Here is an 18,468-nt window from a genome sequence, read left to right as displayed (position 1 = left end):
TTTTGTCATTTTTGTCATTTTTGTCATTTTTGTAATTTTTGTTATTTTTGTCATTTTTGTCATTTTTGTCATTCTTGTCATTTTTGTCATTTTTGTCATTTTTGTCATTTTTGTCATTTTTGTCATTTTTGTCATTTTTGTCATTTTTGTCATTTTTGTCATTTTTGTCATTTTTGTCATTTTTGTCATTTTTGTCATTTTTGTCATTTTTGTCATTTTTGTCATTTTTGTCATTTTTGTCATTTTTGTCATTTTTGTCATTTTTGTCATTTTAGTCATTTTTGTCATTTTTGTCATTTTTGTCATTTTTGTCATTTTTGTCATTTTTGTCATTTTTGTCATTTTTGTCATTTTTGTCATTTTTGTCATTTTTGTCATTTTTGTCATTTTTGTCATTTTTGTCATTTTTGTCATTTTTGTCATTTTTGTCATTTTTGTCATTTTTGTCATTTTTGTCATTTTTGTCATTTTTGTCATTTTTGTCATTTTTGTCATTTTTGTCATTTTTGTCATTTTTGTCATTTTTGTCATTTTTGTCATTTTTGTCATTTTTGTCATTTTTGTCATTTTTGTCATTTTTGTCATTTTTGTCATTTTTGTCATTTTTGTCATTTTTGTCATTTTTGTCATTTTTGTCATTTTTGTCATTTTTGTCATTTTTGTCATTTTTGTCATTTTTGTCATTTTTGTCATTTTTGTCATTTTTGTCATTTTTGTCATTTTTGTCATTTTTGTTATTTTTGTTAATTTTGTCATTTTTGTCATTTTTGTCACTTTTGTCATTTTTGTCATTTTTGTCATTTTTTTCGTTTTGGTTAATTTAGTAAGTTTTTTAATTGTTTAATTTATTTTTTATATGTTTTGAAATTTCTGTCGAACTGTCCTATTTTGTCATGTTAATTATTTTTTTCAATCTTGCCAAATATGTAAGTTTTATTATTTTTGACATCTTTGTCTTTTTGTCTATTCTGTTCATTTGATCGTTTTTGACGGTTTAACCAATTTTTCATTTTTTTCCGAATTTTGTGTTAATTTTTACCTCTCGAACGTTCGGTTGTTTTCATAAATTTCTTACGACAATATTTAGATGATTTGAAAATGAACGAAATCGCAAGATTCAACGTTTTCTTCTAATTGATTGTGGTTCCCATTCTTGAACAATCGCTGACATCTTCATATTTTGCTAGTAAGTGAAGAATTCCAATTTCCGCAGCCATCCAATCGATTCGCATTCAATCGTCGAGAAAAATCGCCTCTTTGTATGCAAATTACCAATCAACATTGAATCCTTTCAGCGTAATCGCAAATCATCCATCGATGCGAAAGAATAAACTGTTGTTGAAAACGAAAAAAAAAACACAAAACCAAATGCAAAAACTTACTCCTGCAGGTATGCAAATTGGAATTTCTCGCTGCGAAAATTTACGACTTTGCCACTTTTCTGTCATACATGCGTGATGTCACTCAAACAAACTCTGTGGCATAATGGCTAGTGTATGGAGAGCGCTAAAAAAAACGCAATTTCCGACTGAATATCCATTTTCATACAAGTCTATTAAGGTTTGCCCGTTCGTTGATGGATGATCGAACCCGGAGCAAGCGTCTTTCTCATCGGCCGCCGCCATTGGTTTTTTTTTCTGCAGCTCACCCAAACTTTGATTCCGACACCCATCGGAGCGTCATCGTGAAAGGATATTGGATTTTTAAGCCTAGCGAGCAGCCGAAATTGAATCACTACTGCTGCGGACTGCTTTCTGGTTTTTTTCAACTCACCGACTCCGGGGAAAAAACAACAAAGTTAAAAATTTAATGAATATTTGACTACCAATTAAGCCGGACACAGTGTTATGTGTCAATAGACAAACACCCATCACTCACCGAACTGATGCTGTTGTACACATCCCGAAAACAATCATCCTAATCGGACAACACGGCGAGCTAACTACAAAGAAAAAAAAGAGCGCACTGAGGCAAGGAATATTGAAAGAAGGTAGTGCCGAGAGCCATATTGGATTTTTTTTCGTGACGTCACTGTTGCCAAGCTGTCGAAGGTTTATACTGGTAGAACTCAAATTTCAAAGTTAAACACATAAAAGAACTAAATTAAAATCCAATTTGATTCGGATTATGTTGTAAGGCCGATAGTTGATTGTGCTATGAGGATTCTTTGTGTTTAATAGACTGCAGTGTGTATTATTCTTGAATTTGTTATTGAATGCACAGTCATGCTCTATGTGAAACAAGCAAAAATAATAATTTTTCCCTTTCAAAAGGTCTGATTGGTAGTTTATGACAGTGCACCTCATCGTCATGATTTGAATCTAACATGGTGTACCATATGAATTTCTAATTTAGAACAATTAACCCCAATAAAACCATTGCAATTTTGGTTTACTAAATTCCAATAAAAGATTGTGGTTGGATTCGAAAAATATTATTTTTGTTTATTTTATTTTATCAACGATTCAAACCTAACTGATTTCAACATTTATAAGCAAAATTTTGAACTAATTATCAAGTTTTGTCAATTTGAGTTAGGGTACCTCAGCAACTTCAATCGTCTGAATTAAAGCAAAACAACTACTACATTCAACTTTTTTAGTATCAGTCTTGAAGAATAATAATATTTCTAGAATTGTGTGCCTTCAAAGTTCAAAAAATCTTCAAATTTTTTTATTTGCTAACAAAAAAGGAAAAATTTCCATATAAATTCACAGATTATTGGCAACAGTGACGTCACAGGCGGTACTAATACTAAAGCAAGGCTGCCTCGGCACTACCTCCTTTAAATATTCCTTGGCACTGAGGTAGATTTGTTTACACGCTTTTGAGATACCGGGAAAAAAGATTCGAGAAAACAAACGATCCCTCAAAAACTCGTTAAAAGAAATTAGTTTGGTGATTTAACTGATTCTCTCGATGCGAACGATAACTGATGGAAAAGTATTAGAATCTCTTGTTGATCAAGGAATGAATATTTTAAATATGCTTATGTTAAGAACAACTGGGAATTTGTTTCTTCACAAATTGTGGAAGCCAGATTACATTTATGAATAAACGGATAATTTTTACCGGAATAGCCGTCGTGAAATTTTTGTTATACTGTGGCATTTGGGGAGCAAACGCGAATCGAGCAGTGGCCAGGTTTAAACAAAGAAACAGAAGTTCTACAGTCAATTTTCAATACACTTAGACGACTTTAACGCAAAAATTGTATCTGCAGACCAAAACTTTGAGTCTAGGACGGATGGACGAAAACGGGGTGGTAGAAGATCGCTCTTCGTCGGCCAAGATGGCCGGAGTCTATTTTGAACGAATTCACATCAGTTGGAACTGGTAAAGGTAACTTCTTGATGTTAGCAATAAGCGAATTGGATTTGATCGTGTCCTCGTCCTTGGTGAAAATTGCGCGCACCGAGCGTCGCGAAGAGATAGTTGGATGTCGATACGACGTCTGCTGGTTGAAGAATCCAGAGGTAAAAATGGTATAAATACGTTGAACAGCTTGAATACCGAGCCTTAGAACTGCCGACACAGGGAACAGTGGAAAAACAGTGGTGTGGCTCAAGAATGCATCTATCACCTTTTGATATTATTATTATTAAGTTTTATTCATCGAACATTTTGTTTTAATGAATTATCTATACTAAGGATCTATACAAAACAATTAGATAACACGAAACAATGAAGACTGGCGTACTCGGTTGATGAATCGGCTAGATGGCTCCCCCAATAGATGTAGATGCTCAGCAATCTGGAACGTACGCATCATTGCACTCACTGGTTCATTATGTCCGTAAGATGTTCGGTGGGTTCGATTCGATAGCAAAGAATGATGACGTAAAGTCCTCGAAGGAGCATTAAAGTTGATCATTCCTAGCAGGTTTGGCGACTGAATTTCTCCACTCAGTATTTTTGCGATGAATGATGCCTGTTGAGTTTTTCGGCGGCGTTCCAATGTTTCTAATCCCAGAAGCTGGCACCGGTCGGAATATGCGGGAAGGTTTTCAGGATTACGCCAGGGTAGATGTCGTAGAGCGAATCTAACAAAACGCTTTTGCACACGCTCGATTCGCAAAATCCAACATAACTGATAGGGAGCCCAAACAATTGCAGCATGTTCTGTAACTGACCGGACAAGTGCGCAGTAGAGTGACTTCAAGCACAATGGGTCTCTGAACTCTCGTGCTACTTTGGAGATGAAGCCAAGCTGACGATTCGCCTTTCTTATAACTGAAGTTCGTAGACTATCGAACGTAAGCTGAGCATCGAGGATAACTCCAAGGTCGTCAACTTCAAATACCCTGTCAAGGCGCTGGTTATCGATGTTATAATCATATAAAATTGGCGTTTTCTTTCTATGGAATGTTATAGCGGAGCACTTGGAGACGCTGACTGATAGCTTATTAAGTCTACACCATTCACCAAAGTGATCTAGTAAAGATTGAAGGTGTGCACAATCGACAGTGGATTCAACTGGAACGAATAGTTTCAGATCATCAGCATATCCTATTTTGGTTCCAATTTCCAAGCTAAGGATCAAGTCGTTGAAAAACAGAAGAAACAGTAAAGGTCCCGAATTGCTCCCTTGCGGCACGCCAGATCGGTTAGTAAATGGAAATGATATGCTATCACCAAATTTAATCCTAATACACCGCTCAGTGAGGAATGATTTCAACCAAGAGATCATGTTGTCATGAATACCGAGCTTAGCTAGCTTAGCGAGTAAGATTCCGTGATCAATCGTATCGAATGCCGCTTTGATATCGGTGTATATAGCATCGACCTGTTTTTTTTTCCATTTGGTTCAGACAAAACGAAGTGTACTCTAAAAGATTGGTACTCACCGATCTGCCAGGCATAAACCCATGCTGTTCAGCGGCTATATAATGTGAGGAAGCGCGTAAGAGGGCTTGACTTACAACAATTTCAAAAAGCTTGGATCCTGCCGATAAACTCGTAATGCCTCGATATTGCTTCACATTTCGTCGTTCGCCATTTTTGAAGACAGGAAACATGAAGGAATTTTTCCAATAATCCGGGAATTTACGTTGTTGAAATGATCGGTTATAGATTTGGGCTAGCGGCAACGAGAGAGCTTCGATGCATCGACTGTAAATAACAGCCGGAATTCCATCAGGTCCAGGAGCAAAAGAGCTTTTCAGTTTCCTTGCGGCATTTTCGATGAGCCTTTGATCTATCTCGAAGGTGTTGAAATCTATAGAATCCGCCGGGACGTGAAACGTGGCATCAGAGCACTCAGTTTCGGAAGAGACAGTGTCCAGGAAGACCGCCCGAAAATGCTCAGCAAATAAATTGCAACACGTGTCTGAAGAATCAGCAACAGCATCGTTGTAAAAGACTGAGGTAGGTAGGGAGCTCGATTTTCGTTTCGAATTTACGAAAGTCCAGAAACTTCGAGGGTTCTTACGTAAACCAGATTGTACTCGCAGAACGTGGTGTTTGTACAGTAACGCATTGAGTCTGCGGTAGGCTGTGCTTGCTGCTTTAAACTGTTGTTGAGAGTCTACCGTTCGATTTTTCCGAAGCCTTCGTAAACATGCATTTTTTTCGCGTCGAAGTTGTCGCAAACTGGGCGTGCTCCAAGCAGGTGTAACAGGACGTTTAAATCTGGGAACATGCGAATTCAACCAAGTACCAATCAAATTGCAGAAAGTTTCAGTCATAACGTCTACTGATGCGTTGCCGAAAACTGCATCCCAGTCAATGCTGTTCAAGTACTGTAAAAGCAGCGAAAAGTACGTCTTTCGAAAATTTAACGGTCTACTCCTACGATCCGAAGTGTTTGGCGAGGAGTTACTTGCCAACACAGCAGCTGGTAAATCGAATGCGACAGGCGGGTGGTGCAAATCTACAGGTACCAGAATGTCAGGGGCATTTCTTATTTCAATTTGTTCGTCACTCAGGCCAAAAAACAAATCAAGTGTCCGTCCGAGATGATTCCTGATAGAGTTGAGTTGGATCAGATTTAACGAATCAGTTCCATCGATCAAGGATGCGGCGGTGGCGCTTAAGGCGGCAACATTCATTAGTTTAGCACCTGTTTCATTTTCAGTCCACATCAAACGAGGTTGGTTATAATCGCCACATATCAAAACTGACTCATCAGCAGTAGCACGGTTACACAGTTCACGTATAGTGGCCACGTGGGACTCGATAATGTGAACACAATTACTTTTGTCAGGTGGCACGTAAACAGCACAGAAGAGTATGTTTTTTCCATTAATGGAAGCAGCAACACAGACTTGTTCCAGGTCAATCCCACATTCCGTGGTCACAAAGCTGATTGGATGGCATTGTTTAATGGCAATCAAAACACCGCCAAAGCATTTTTTTGTACTGTTACGCGAGCTGCGGTCGCAACGGAAAACCGAGTAACCATTACCGAAAAGTTGGGCCGAGTTGAATGAGTCAGTCAAACCAGTTTCTGTCAGAATAATGACATCGTAGCTGCACTCGATGGTCGCAAGGTAAAAGTCTTCTGACTTGGTGCGTAAGCCTCGGACGTTCTGATAATAACACCAAGCTGTTTCATTCGTACGGGCAGATGAAATCCTTTCCAACACCCCCGACACGGGCCTACAAGTTAAAGATGCATGACTGGGTGAAATATTGAAATCAGACGGATACTTGCCACAGTATGCCAATTGGAAGTCTCCCCCTGAACCACCTGACTGAAACACGGGACGACTTGAAGCAGGAACGATCGGTCGTTGGTGGTCAGAGAAAAGAACTTCCGAATTGCTTTGAGAGGTGCGTCCCGAGGTCCTAGTGAAATTCCCAGGAGTTGTGTCGACATCAAGATAAGTTTGTGCTAAACTACGGGCAGCATACGACGTATACGATGCGGTGCTAGAAGGCAGAGGTGCGTGACTCGGAGAAAAGCGTAAAACTGGAAAATACTTGCCGTGGCATGGCAATTGGAAGCCTCTCCCTGAACCACCTGACCGACAGACGGGACGACTTGCAGCAGGAACGGGCAGTCTTTGGTGGTCAGAGAAAAGAGCTTCCGAATTGCCTTGAGTGGTGCGTCCCAACGTCCAGTAGAGATTTGCAAGATTGGATTCGATATTAAAAGCGTCATTAGCAGCAGGCAGTAGCATAAAATTTTCATCCGTGTTGAATTGGGCGTCATAACGGTAGAAGTTAAACTGAATTAACGCGCTTGATGCGAGGCTGGAAGGCAGAGGTGCGTGATTCGGAGAAAAACATAAAACAGGAGAATACTTGCCATTGTATGGCAGTTGGAAGTCTCCCCCTGAACCACCTGACCGATAAACGGGACGACTTGCGGCAGGATCGAGCGGTCGTTGGTGGCCAGAGAAGAGAACTTCCGAACTGACATGATTGGTGCGTCCCGATGTCCAACTGTGCGGCGGTTGAAATTGATCACTGTTGAAGGCCACGAAACTGTCGGGAATTATAGTCCGTAAATTCCCGGAAGTATAATCCTTTGGGCCAGGATTCAGGATCTAATGCTTTTTGTTTGGAGTCTGGAGAAATGCCAACTTTGAATGATATGAACCGGTAAGAGCTCATATCACTGCCTCTGGAGACTTATTTTACAACGTTGGCTTCTTCTACCCCAAGGTTGGCATAGACCATGGCCCGAACGGCGTCCTCAGTTACGTCCGGTTTGATCCGTGACAAATAAAGCCAACACAGTTTTGGGTTATCGTCGTCGCAAAGAGGGATGGTGACAATATCATCAGAAGCATTTTTCGACCCCAATTTGCAGGGCTCAGTTGATACAGCATCAGAAATCCGAGTTCGTTTCAGCGGGCGCCTCAGCTCAGGCGTGGGCGTCGATTTGTTCCACAACGGAGTTGGAATTGGTTTCGGAGCAAGCTGCTGAATGTCTGATCTCAGTTCTGTTATCGCATTTGTGAGCTGTGCTATAGCGTTAGTTTCTGGTGGAGCGCTAAATGCCACTGAATGCCAGTATTTTGGATACGTATTTCAAACCGCGTCGTTAAGATGTTCTGGAGAGACATAAGCTACGAACTAAAGCATGGATCACCCAAAATCTGGACGCACTTTTTATTACACCATAGCGCTCATAGAGGTCGGATCTGGAATGTTTTGACAGTACTTGTTCGGAAATGTTTCCTCTATCAGTGCTGAAAATTTCATTACAGTTCGTTTTGTTCCAAAAAAGTTACATGTGATGGAAGCCGCGAGACGAAAATTAACTTTGGACACCCACGTCAAAAGCCCTACGTGGTCGTGTTCAAAAATCGCGAAATCTGTAAAAATGGTCAAATCGTCCGTGTGCAGCGTTCTCAAATGGTTCCATGATGCATACTATCGATCGGCAGGTTCATATCAGGCGTCATAGTGGAACTAAGGATCGAAAACTGCATTTGAAGGTGTTGAGAACGATTAAGGTAAACCCAGGGCAGTCGGACTAAGACATCGCCAAGAAATTCAATGCCGACCGGTGCACCGTCAGAAGGATTCGTCTGCGCGAAGGAGTACGATTTTATCGGGCCAGTTAGCAACCAAACCGGACATCGAAGCATAATGTAGTAGCCAAAGGACGTGCCCAGAAGTTATACAACAAGGTTCTAACGAAGTACGACGGATGCATCCTCATGAATGACGTACGTGAAGATGGATTTTGGGCGGCTTTCTGGCCCAAAATTTTACAAAGCCACTGGTCGGGGTGATGTCCCTGCCAAGTTCAAATTCGATTTTGCCGATAAGTTTGCAAGAAAGTGTTTGATCTGGCAAGCTGCGGACGAAAAACCCCGATTTTTGTGAAAAACAGGACCATGAACTCCGAAATGTACCAGTAAGAGTACCTCAAAAACGTTTTATTTTCCGTCCATTAGATCTCACAGAACACCAGTAAAGTTTTCGTCAGATTTGGCAAACTGCCACTAAAGCAAAGAGGTACTACAGTGGTATCTGACCAACGGGTGGATTTTGTCGAAAAGGACATCAACCTACCCAACTGCCCTCAATTCCGCTCTATCGAAAAATTTTGGGCTATTGTCAAGCAGAAGATAAAGAGAATGGTAGGACGACTCGGGATACAACAGAGATGAAGATATTGTGGAACCAAATGGCCGCTGAGGTCAGCGAATAGGGTGTCCAAACTATGATGAGTGGTTCTCGATGAAAAGTTCGAAAATTCATCAAAACACATCGGAATATTTTTTTTTATTATTTTTTCTTTAAAGGGCAATAAAAACCCTACATTTTGAGTACAAAACATTTTTATTTCGTTTACGTAGCTCCGAGATAGACCCGTTTTAATGCGTCCAGATTTGTAGTGATCCATGCTTTACTTTACTACTACAAGTTGAAGTAGTACAAGAAGAATGGCAACATTGGATATCGGATGGGTAGCTTTCGAGAAGCGTGTGTCGAGAGGAACGAAAGCGTCGATCGGAGTGAAAGCCGAGCAAAGAGAACGGTGGATCAGGTTTCGAGGATAGTGCGATACAACGGACGGGAAGACCATACAACTGGCGACGACTGGGAGAAAGAACTGCAGGACATAATGATGGATCAAAGTAGACCGTTGCCTATGTTCAGATATGAACAAATCGAGGACGGTAAACTAGCCAAGGAATGGCGATAGTGGAAAGATTCGCTGGAGGTTTATTTATCAACCTCATATAACCTGACTCATATAACCGACCAGAAAATCAAACGGTCCAAAATATGACATTTTGGATGTCCGCAGTAGCAGAAAGTTTTCAAAAGTTTGGAAGGCACAGAAGATTGTACGCTGGTTATGGTAGAGAAGCTCTAGTATTATGTAGCAATCAGTCTTCGGTTGCGTATTTCAATATGTTCTACTACGAATCATACAGCAAGGTATGATTTATTTGATTCAATTTATTTATTCGTTATTTCAATTCATTGCAATCAACTAGAATGAGAGTTTTGCTTCATCTGCATCTACGCTAGCAACTGACGGACTGCCGATTCGAAAAGTTTCCGAAAGTGGCCGTGTTGTTTTCGAGGTGATAATGCTCATCGATGTTATTGTGAAAGGATGTAAATTACCGGAGCTTTGACGGAAATTTATCATTCCTTGTCAGGTATTGAGGGAACTTCGCTGTAGAGTGTATACATAAGGAAAAGTAGTTCGAAGCTGGAGTCGATAATGATGATGAACATATGTATATTGGTTTGTGAAGTCGGAACATGGAAATGCAGAACACCAGCAAGGACAAATTCTGAAACGAATTGCTATTGGTTCCCGTAAAAATGTCGGTAATGGACCCGAAATTATCTGCCACGGTTGTGGACGTCGAGGTCACATTGCTTATCACAAGTATGTCCAGCAAGCGATCAGCCTTATCGGACATGTCAGAGGATTGGGCATTTTGAAGAAGTCTGCCAAAAACTTGTTTTTAGTTCGCGAAAATCTGATTTTTATAGAAAAGTTGATGCAATTGAGGTAGATGAAAGCATGCCAAGACGAGAATTTGAATCCTGTAAAACGGCATCTGAATGTGAAAAGAAAATGGGTTATGCGTTCTACACGGGACGTAAAACTAACGTGTTCCACTGTAATTGTAGGTGTTGCACCTGAAGTGTTCATCGATTCGGGTTCGGACGGTATGACTTCTGAGATACGTGCAAAGCTGAAAGCTCAACATGTTAACGTATACAAGTGTGAAAAAGGAAGTGATAAAATCCTCAAGGCCTACGCTAATAATGAACCACTCCCTATTTTGCGAACATTCGAAGCCATCGTTGTGTAAGTGATCGACTTGACGTGTGCCGTGTTATTTCGCTGGGGCACCCCTATTCGGCAACCCTTCCACGGTTTGACATAAGCGACTGGACTCACTGTTGTTCTCTTTCGCTTGCATCATCCATCCATTTCCAACATCGTGAACAAAAAACCTGTTGGGAGATGTGACCTTTGAAAACTTGGAAATATTGAGAATAGGATTGGTAGTGAATCAGGTGTTGGATAGAGTAGATGTGAAGCGTTCTCCGTTTTCTAAGATTTCAGGCGTTCAAGTTTGTGTTCAGATGAATCCCAAGGCAGTTCCAATATTCTCCGTGAAGAAACTGTTCAACTCATTAAGATCGATGGCCTAAGGATCAGACTGTTGTTTAGAAGGGTTGTGTATTCTTTCTCTCTTTAGGTTGTTCCACAGTTGCTGAGCTGGAAGCCCGTGCGAAAAATTTCGGTCAGCATATTGTTTTTTAAACGCAAGGATAAGACTGTTTACTCGGTTGCGCTCTCTACTGTCTTCCTCCAACTTTTCTTTGCCGCGGCGACGATTTTACCGCGCGTTCGATTCTCGGTATCATCCAGGGTGTTCGACAATCTTTCACAATCTTGACTTGATTTTTGAAGATGATGATGATGGTATGTGTTAGTGAACGGTCTGCCCATTTGGAGGCTTTGGGAGGTGCTCTGTAGCAGGCTGTGACATCTGCTAAACTTTCGGACATTTCGAGAAACTCGAGGAAGGTTTCGAAGATGGATTTGACGTTTTCTCCATGATTAAAAGGTATCTTGTTGAGTGGAAGACGACAGCTGTTCACTAATTGGCTGCACTTGGTAGCAAGTCGAGCACCAGACTGATTTATATCCATTTTCTGTTCGACGTCTTTCATCAAATTCGTGGTCGCTAATCTTTCTTCGTTCCGTTCGATTTTCTTGAATGGATTGCGGAGATGGTTCATGAGCTTCTTGTTTTCACCAATCGATGATATCAGTTCATTCAGGTGTACTTAAATGCTTCCAATGCTTTTAAATAGTTCCAAAATTTTACTGTCGAATTCGTTATTGTTTACATTCGGTGGAGGTTTTGGATTTTCTGTTTTCGTGACGAGTGTCCCTTTGGGCGAGCATTCTTCGCAGAAGGCGAAAAATAGTTGGAGATGCGGCAAAAAACTTTCGCTCACACGGATTTCTTCGTAGATCTACAGATACTACGGATTTACGGTGCGGTTTTCCAAAGCTTCGGGTTTGCAGTATTTTTCATAATGCTGATTATCGAAAAAATGATAGGGACTATACGGATAAACAACAATCTGACGACCAAAAAAGGTCATCAAATTCCATTCAACCAAAATAGTTAAGTTTTCATCAAATCTACGGATTTTAGCCGTTTTACAATAGTTCGTCAAGTTAAATAGCAAAAGGTTCTATGACTATGACAAAAATAAATTAAAATACATTTTAGTTCTAAATCATTTATGCTCCAAACTTAAAGTTAAAGTGGCTCACAAAACTTTTAATTCATTTCAAAACTGTTCCTGAAATCAATAAAAGGAAATCACCTGTACGTTATCATCTTCGATCGGCAGTCGTCTATTTGCTTTCCGATTAAACGGTTACAAACAGTTCAAGGCTATTAAACGTTTAAACTAGATCATCTCAGTCTGTCCCTGATCCTGAAAACATTCCTCCTTTTTGTTTTCCGCCCAAGATAACCATTATTTATCTTCCCGATATTAAACATTTAGAGCACATTTCTAAATTTTCCACAGAACTACCGAGATCCTATCAATTTCGGGATCAACAAAAAATTAAAAAGAGAGCCTCAAGTCCTCAGGCTAATTATCAGTCATGCCTTTTTTCTACGTTTCCACCTACCGTCATCGCCACTGTTTGTTGTGTTTTAACAATGTTTTTTTCTCTTGTGTGTTGCGTCTTGTTTGTCTCATTCCGGTGTGGGTTGTACCTCGATTCTGGCTGCCCAAAATTTATCATCACTTTGCAATTGCGATAAAAACGGTACAGGGCCGGTGTTTTCCGAAAACGGAAAACTCCTACTTAACCAGCACTGGACATAAATGTGTCCATTTGAAGGATGATTTGTTTGCAATTTAGTTCTGAAGCAAGATCAATGTGAATACAACGTTTTACAGGTGGAGCAGAAATAAACCCCTTGTTTAAATTATCCGGCTCGAAGGACCACTAATTCGAAGTCACAAAAATTTTTAATCAGAAAAATTTGAAAATATCTTCCAAAGAATCGAATGGTTTGCTCTCCCGGGCCAGGGTTACCTTACAAAGCTTCTTCGGCACGGCTCGGCTTGGTCCAAACAATTATTAATCAAACACGAACCGGCGGATCGGCCGAAAGCCAAGTATTGTTGTGGCGGTAATTCTTTAAACTTTTTCTCCTTCTTTAAGTCGAGGAAAAAAGGGTAGATTCCCTCTTGCGTTCAGCTTTTGCGGCGACAGGTATCACTCAAGAGTGTTAATTGTTAATCCGGTAAATCAACAGTCAACAAAAAACCGAAAATACTTTTACACCAAATTTAAGCACAATAGTAATGGGCTGTGTGCGTCATTGGGATAACAATATTGAACATTTGGAACGTTTGTTGTGACCGGGCTCTTGTGATTTTGTGTTTGTTCTGGCTTAACTGCTGTCTTCCATTTCAAAGGCGGCTGCTGACTCTTGAAGCTTCTGGACCATAGGAGTCATTCTATTTTTATTTTTGTTTGAACCTTCTAGGTTGTTTGGCCAATCTGGTGAAATTATGGATGTCCCTGTTTAGTTCGAATGTACTACTAATTGCTGTTCAAACTGTTCCAAAATGAATGATTTAAAGGAAAACGATACACAGATTTGCCATGCATGAAAGACAAACCATGATTTTGCAATTTTACTGAAATTCTTCAAAAGCATTTACAGAATGTTTAACACATATTCCGAGATTATTTGAAGATGATTTAAAGATTATTCAAAGATTATTCAAAGACTATGTAGACCGGGATTACTATTTTTGGTATAAAATCAAAACAATTAAATGGATTTTCATTATTCTCCCCACGCTGTTCGCAAAATTTTAAACAGATTATTTTCCGATCGTTTTGACTAGTAATTTGATTTCGTTCCACTGGTTACATACACAGCAAAAAAAAGTGTTGCGATATTACATCAAAAACGTGCACATAACTTCAGTCGCCAATGCTATCTAATATTACACTGTTTTGATGTATAATTTTGTAAGGTAGAATATTACACTAAATGTATGTATCGCATATATCGCAGTAGACAATCGAGAACAAAAGGATACAATTTAAAAAACGATAATATTATACATCTTTGCTCAAGAACCTTATAATTTTTCAAAAATATTCGTGTTTTTAACTCGATTTATTGCCAAGAATCAACTATTATGCTTTAACTAAGTTTCAAATTCAATATATGTAGATTAGAAAAAGATGGATAAGAAATAGAATTCATTACATAAGACGGACTCAAGAGATGGCTTGCGATTTATTTTCGTTATCATAATAAAAAGATGGACTCAAATGATGATTTGGGATTTATTTTAATATTTTTATTGAGCAATTAACCATTTTTCCTTTTCACAGATTTTAGCAACTCCCTGCCGTACTAAAACTATTTCACTATTTCAATTTCATCGCAAAGTGAGGAAGCTTTTCTATTGGACTCATTTTCTTCAGATGCCATGGTAAGAAGGTACACGAAGCTGCGCTCATATTTTCACAATTAGAATGAAACGCTTCCTTTCCGAATTAGCCTCCAGTTTTTGTCATCACCCTCGGACTGTAACTGCATCACTGAGGTCGTACTCTGTTTATTCCTGGAATGGTTATTTGGACACAAATCACTTTTCGGATAAAGAATTGCATTAAAGCTGACCTTTACATCCGGTTGTTTTGAAAACATCGAACCTTTTTTCTTCAGGCATGTGATCGGTTAAAATTCCCTAAAAATGACAAAAAAAGATATTTAAATATAACAAAGATTTTGCTTATCTAAAATATTAATTTTAATAGTACTTACCGATAGAACGAATCTTTTTTAACTTCACAATCCGTTCACAACTTTTCAATATGAGAATTATTTTGAATGTCAAAAAAATCAAAAGAAACTACTTTGCTAGAATAATACATAGCTTATGTGAAATTACACTGAACGACATGTTCGCTCTGTGTACGTCGATTGGATGTAATTTAATATCCAAAATCATGTTCGTCGCCTAAATTACATCGTTCAGCCTTACATTTTTTTTTGCTGTGTACACCCAAGTAATATTCAAAGTTTTATAGCTGCCACTAGATAAAGTTATGGTTTTATAAAGGGCTTGAGGAGTCTAATAAAACTATCGGTCTTGCTTGGGCAGGTATCTTGACCGTTGTTTATAATTTAAGATTCATTGTTTGGGTAATTTATTCAAGATTTTAATATATAAAATTTTAATCAATTTTACTTATCAGATGACCTATAGAGAGCTTTGAAAAGAAAACTTCCGAAAAAATACAACATTTTAAAATTCCCACATCTGCTGACTACTTTGGCGAATTAAAATTATACCACTGACCATACTGACTGGACACTCGATTTCGTTTTCTGGATAATTTTTCCAACAGTACGCAATATCGAGTCGAGAGTGCACATCGATCGATTTGAAGAAATGCTATCCCAGTTAGGGAATGCAATCCAACTTTGAAAAAAAAACAGGTAATTTCTACGATGGGATCGGGCTAAACAGGTACATTTTTCCTATAGGGCATTTTTTTGTCAAATTTTTTAGGTTCGCCACCTGCCGTCGGTATTGCGAACTGCAAAATCTGTCAAAAAAAAAAATTAGACAGAAAATGGTTGAGTTTTTGTTCTAAGTGTCATGTGACATGACATGATGTCAGTGTGATCAGCACTATTCTTATTTCGATTCACTTTTCTTATTTCGCACCTTTTTTAATATTTTTGGTCCTCAACACCAATTGCAACATCCAAAAAAAAGTAAACTTATGCTTGATTTATCCGTTAAACAGTTCAAAACAAAATGTTGGAGAAAATTTTGGTGATTTTCAATCATTCATATTTCAACAAATAGAAAAATTTGAGGGTCACCTGTGAGTTTTGGCCGCTATCCTGGAATAACCGGAAATAAATTTTCACTGTTTAAAAGAGGTCACATTTATTCTTAGCAGCACTGTATCTCATTCTTAGTTGAACCGATTTTCAAATTTCAGTTTAATTTTTATAACATGATCATCATTTTCACTGAATAAACATAGTATCTCAAATATTTCCGTTATTCGTAATATGAGAATGAAAACAAAAAAAAATGTAGTTTTCGTACCCGGTTGTTATGATATTCTTTTTATGAGATTTATTTAAAAAAAAAGTAGCAACGTTTTCCGGATCTACTAAAAGATGTTGGAATTCGACTAGGTTTCCAAACGTTTTGAAGCATGCTTCAAACGATTACTTGTGGGCTGACCAATAGGTCGTTCAAATATTTAATGGAACTTCAAAGTTTCAATAAGAACTTTAATATTGGGCTAAATAAAACTAGCTTCAGCACATTGGTTATACTGATTAATCTGCGTTTGACCTTTTTAACGAGAATTTTAATTGCTTGGGAAAACAGTCGCATTTGGAGGCAGTTTTTTTTTAAATATTTATCCATTCATCGTGTCAATCGTAATATAAAACTGACTGATTTTCAGTTTCCACGAGCGTTCGACTCCTCAAGTACTACACATCATTTTTTTTTTTTTAAATATTTCTCCTTGTTAATCTCCGGAAAATACAGGTAAGACTTGTCAACGAAAAGTTTCTGGCTCGAAGCCTTCCAGGTGACCGCTAAAGAATTCGTTTTGCTGTCCGTTATCAAATTTTCCTAAATATCTCCCCATTAGTTGACCAAATATTTTGCGAATAATTTGACCACCGTATTTTGTTTATTTTTCCGGTGGGCAACTTTTCTACCTTGAAGAAATGAAGTTAGGCCTGTTCATTAGTCAACTAGACGTACGAGTCAGAAAAAAATATCTTTTTTTATCACTTCCTCTATTGATATTTACGGGTTGAGCTTGAAAAAACCTCTCACATTCCTTAACTTCATGGAACTATCATCTTCACTTTTATCTTAATCCTGGATTTTTCTCGATCCTGCCCAAAACATTTTTTCAATGAACTTCAGTATTGGGCAGTATCTCAAAATCCGTTTGACTGATTGACGTACACGTAACTTTATTAGGTATGTACCTTTACTGAAAATTTCATCATTATCCATCCATGCATTCAAAAGAAATTCTCAAAACAAAGTGTTGCATTTTTTTCGAATACACTCCTTATCAGATGCCGCTAAAAGAAAAAAAAACAAAAAAGGCGCTCATATGTCAAATTGATCTGATTAAATCTCCGACCAGTGAGCAGGTACCAAATTTTGTTTCATTAGAATGACCATTCTTAAAACTTTTTCTACTTCGTTGGGAGAGTTTTGCATTGGATAAGTTTACAAGTTTTACCAAACTGAGCATGCCTCATCTATAAAACAAAAGCTTTGTTGATTTTGTTTGGTTCCAGCACGAATTTTTATCAAAAACGATTACAAATCTTTTCATAAAGTGCTCATTTTTCTGTCGAAAAGCAAAAAAATGCTGCAAAAATGCTGCAGCGAATTTATATGGCCTGGATTCGACTAGACCGAACTGAACGCCAAATTGAAAAAAAAATTAGTTATCTATTGCGAAGGATGCGAAACATGATAAACTATCTGCCCAATGAAAATCAGAACATTATTCCTATTTTTTCTGATTTTATTAGAAAATTTCAATGTTGCAGACAGTGGAAATGGCAAAAATGCGTTGCGCCAAAATGAACTTAGAGCCACCTTAGAGGTAAAGACTGTTTCAGTTATAAAAACTGATTTTGTGCGAAATAATCTTATGTGTGTTGGTTCTTTCGATTAAAAACAGATCTTCGGCTCGTCACGAACTAATATCTGATAAATTGAATGATTTAAAAACGTTCCCGTGTCTAAAAACTTTGTATTTCGAATTGTAAGCATTTGTTAAAATTTTTGCTCCGCCAGACTGAACCGAATCCTTTGAGTTTTGTTTTCCAATTTACTCGAGGGGATGTTAGAATTTTTAACATTTAACGATGAAAAATGCTTTATTTTATTGCTTACTGTCGTTCAGAACGCAACCGTAAGTAACAATTATAGATGTTCCTGATTTCAAAAGGGCGAAATTTGCATGGCTCGGTTCACTCTGGCTCAACGAAAAAAAAACATTTTCCAAGCATCAGCCATATGTAGGGATGAGATGAAGAATATACAGAAAATAAATCTAATTTAATTAGGAATAAAATAAAATAATAGTTGTATTCGGCAACACTGTAGATGAATAAAATAAAATAAATTTCTATGAGAACATTTGCTATTTTGGCAGCACTTGACAAACAAACAAAACAAAGGCAGTCATTGATCTATTCTTGCGAGCGACAGACGTGTTTAGGCGAATCTCTGAATTGAGATTCTTAAAATCACGACAATGGCGTGGTTGGTAGAATAAGCACAAATAGCGCAGATATTTAAGGCTGCTGCTGCTGATTGTTTTGATTTGGCCTTCCGGTGGAAATAAGACGGAATTGCCCCTGAAAAGCTCAGATATTTAAGGCTGCTTTCCGATGGAAATAAGACGGAATTGCCGTTAAAAGCGCAGATATTTAAGGCTGCTTT

Source organism: Uranotaenia lowii, chromosome 1 (assembly GCF_029784155.1).
Source record: "Uranotaenia lowii strain MFRU-FL chromosome 1, ASM2978415v1, whole genome shotgun sequence".
Classification (NCBI taxonomy): domain Eukaryota; kingdom Metazoa; phylum Arthropoda; class Insecta; order Diptera; family Culicidae; genus Uranotaenia; species Uranotaenia lowii.
The sequence above is the reverse complement of the archived record's forward strand: the minus strand, read 5'-3'. Positions refer to the sequence as shown.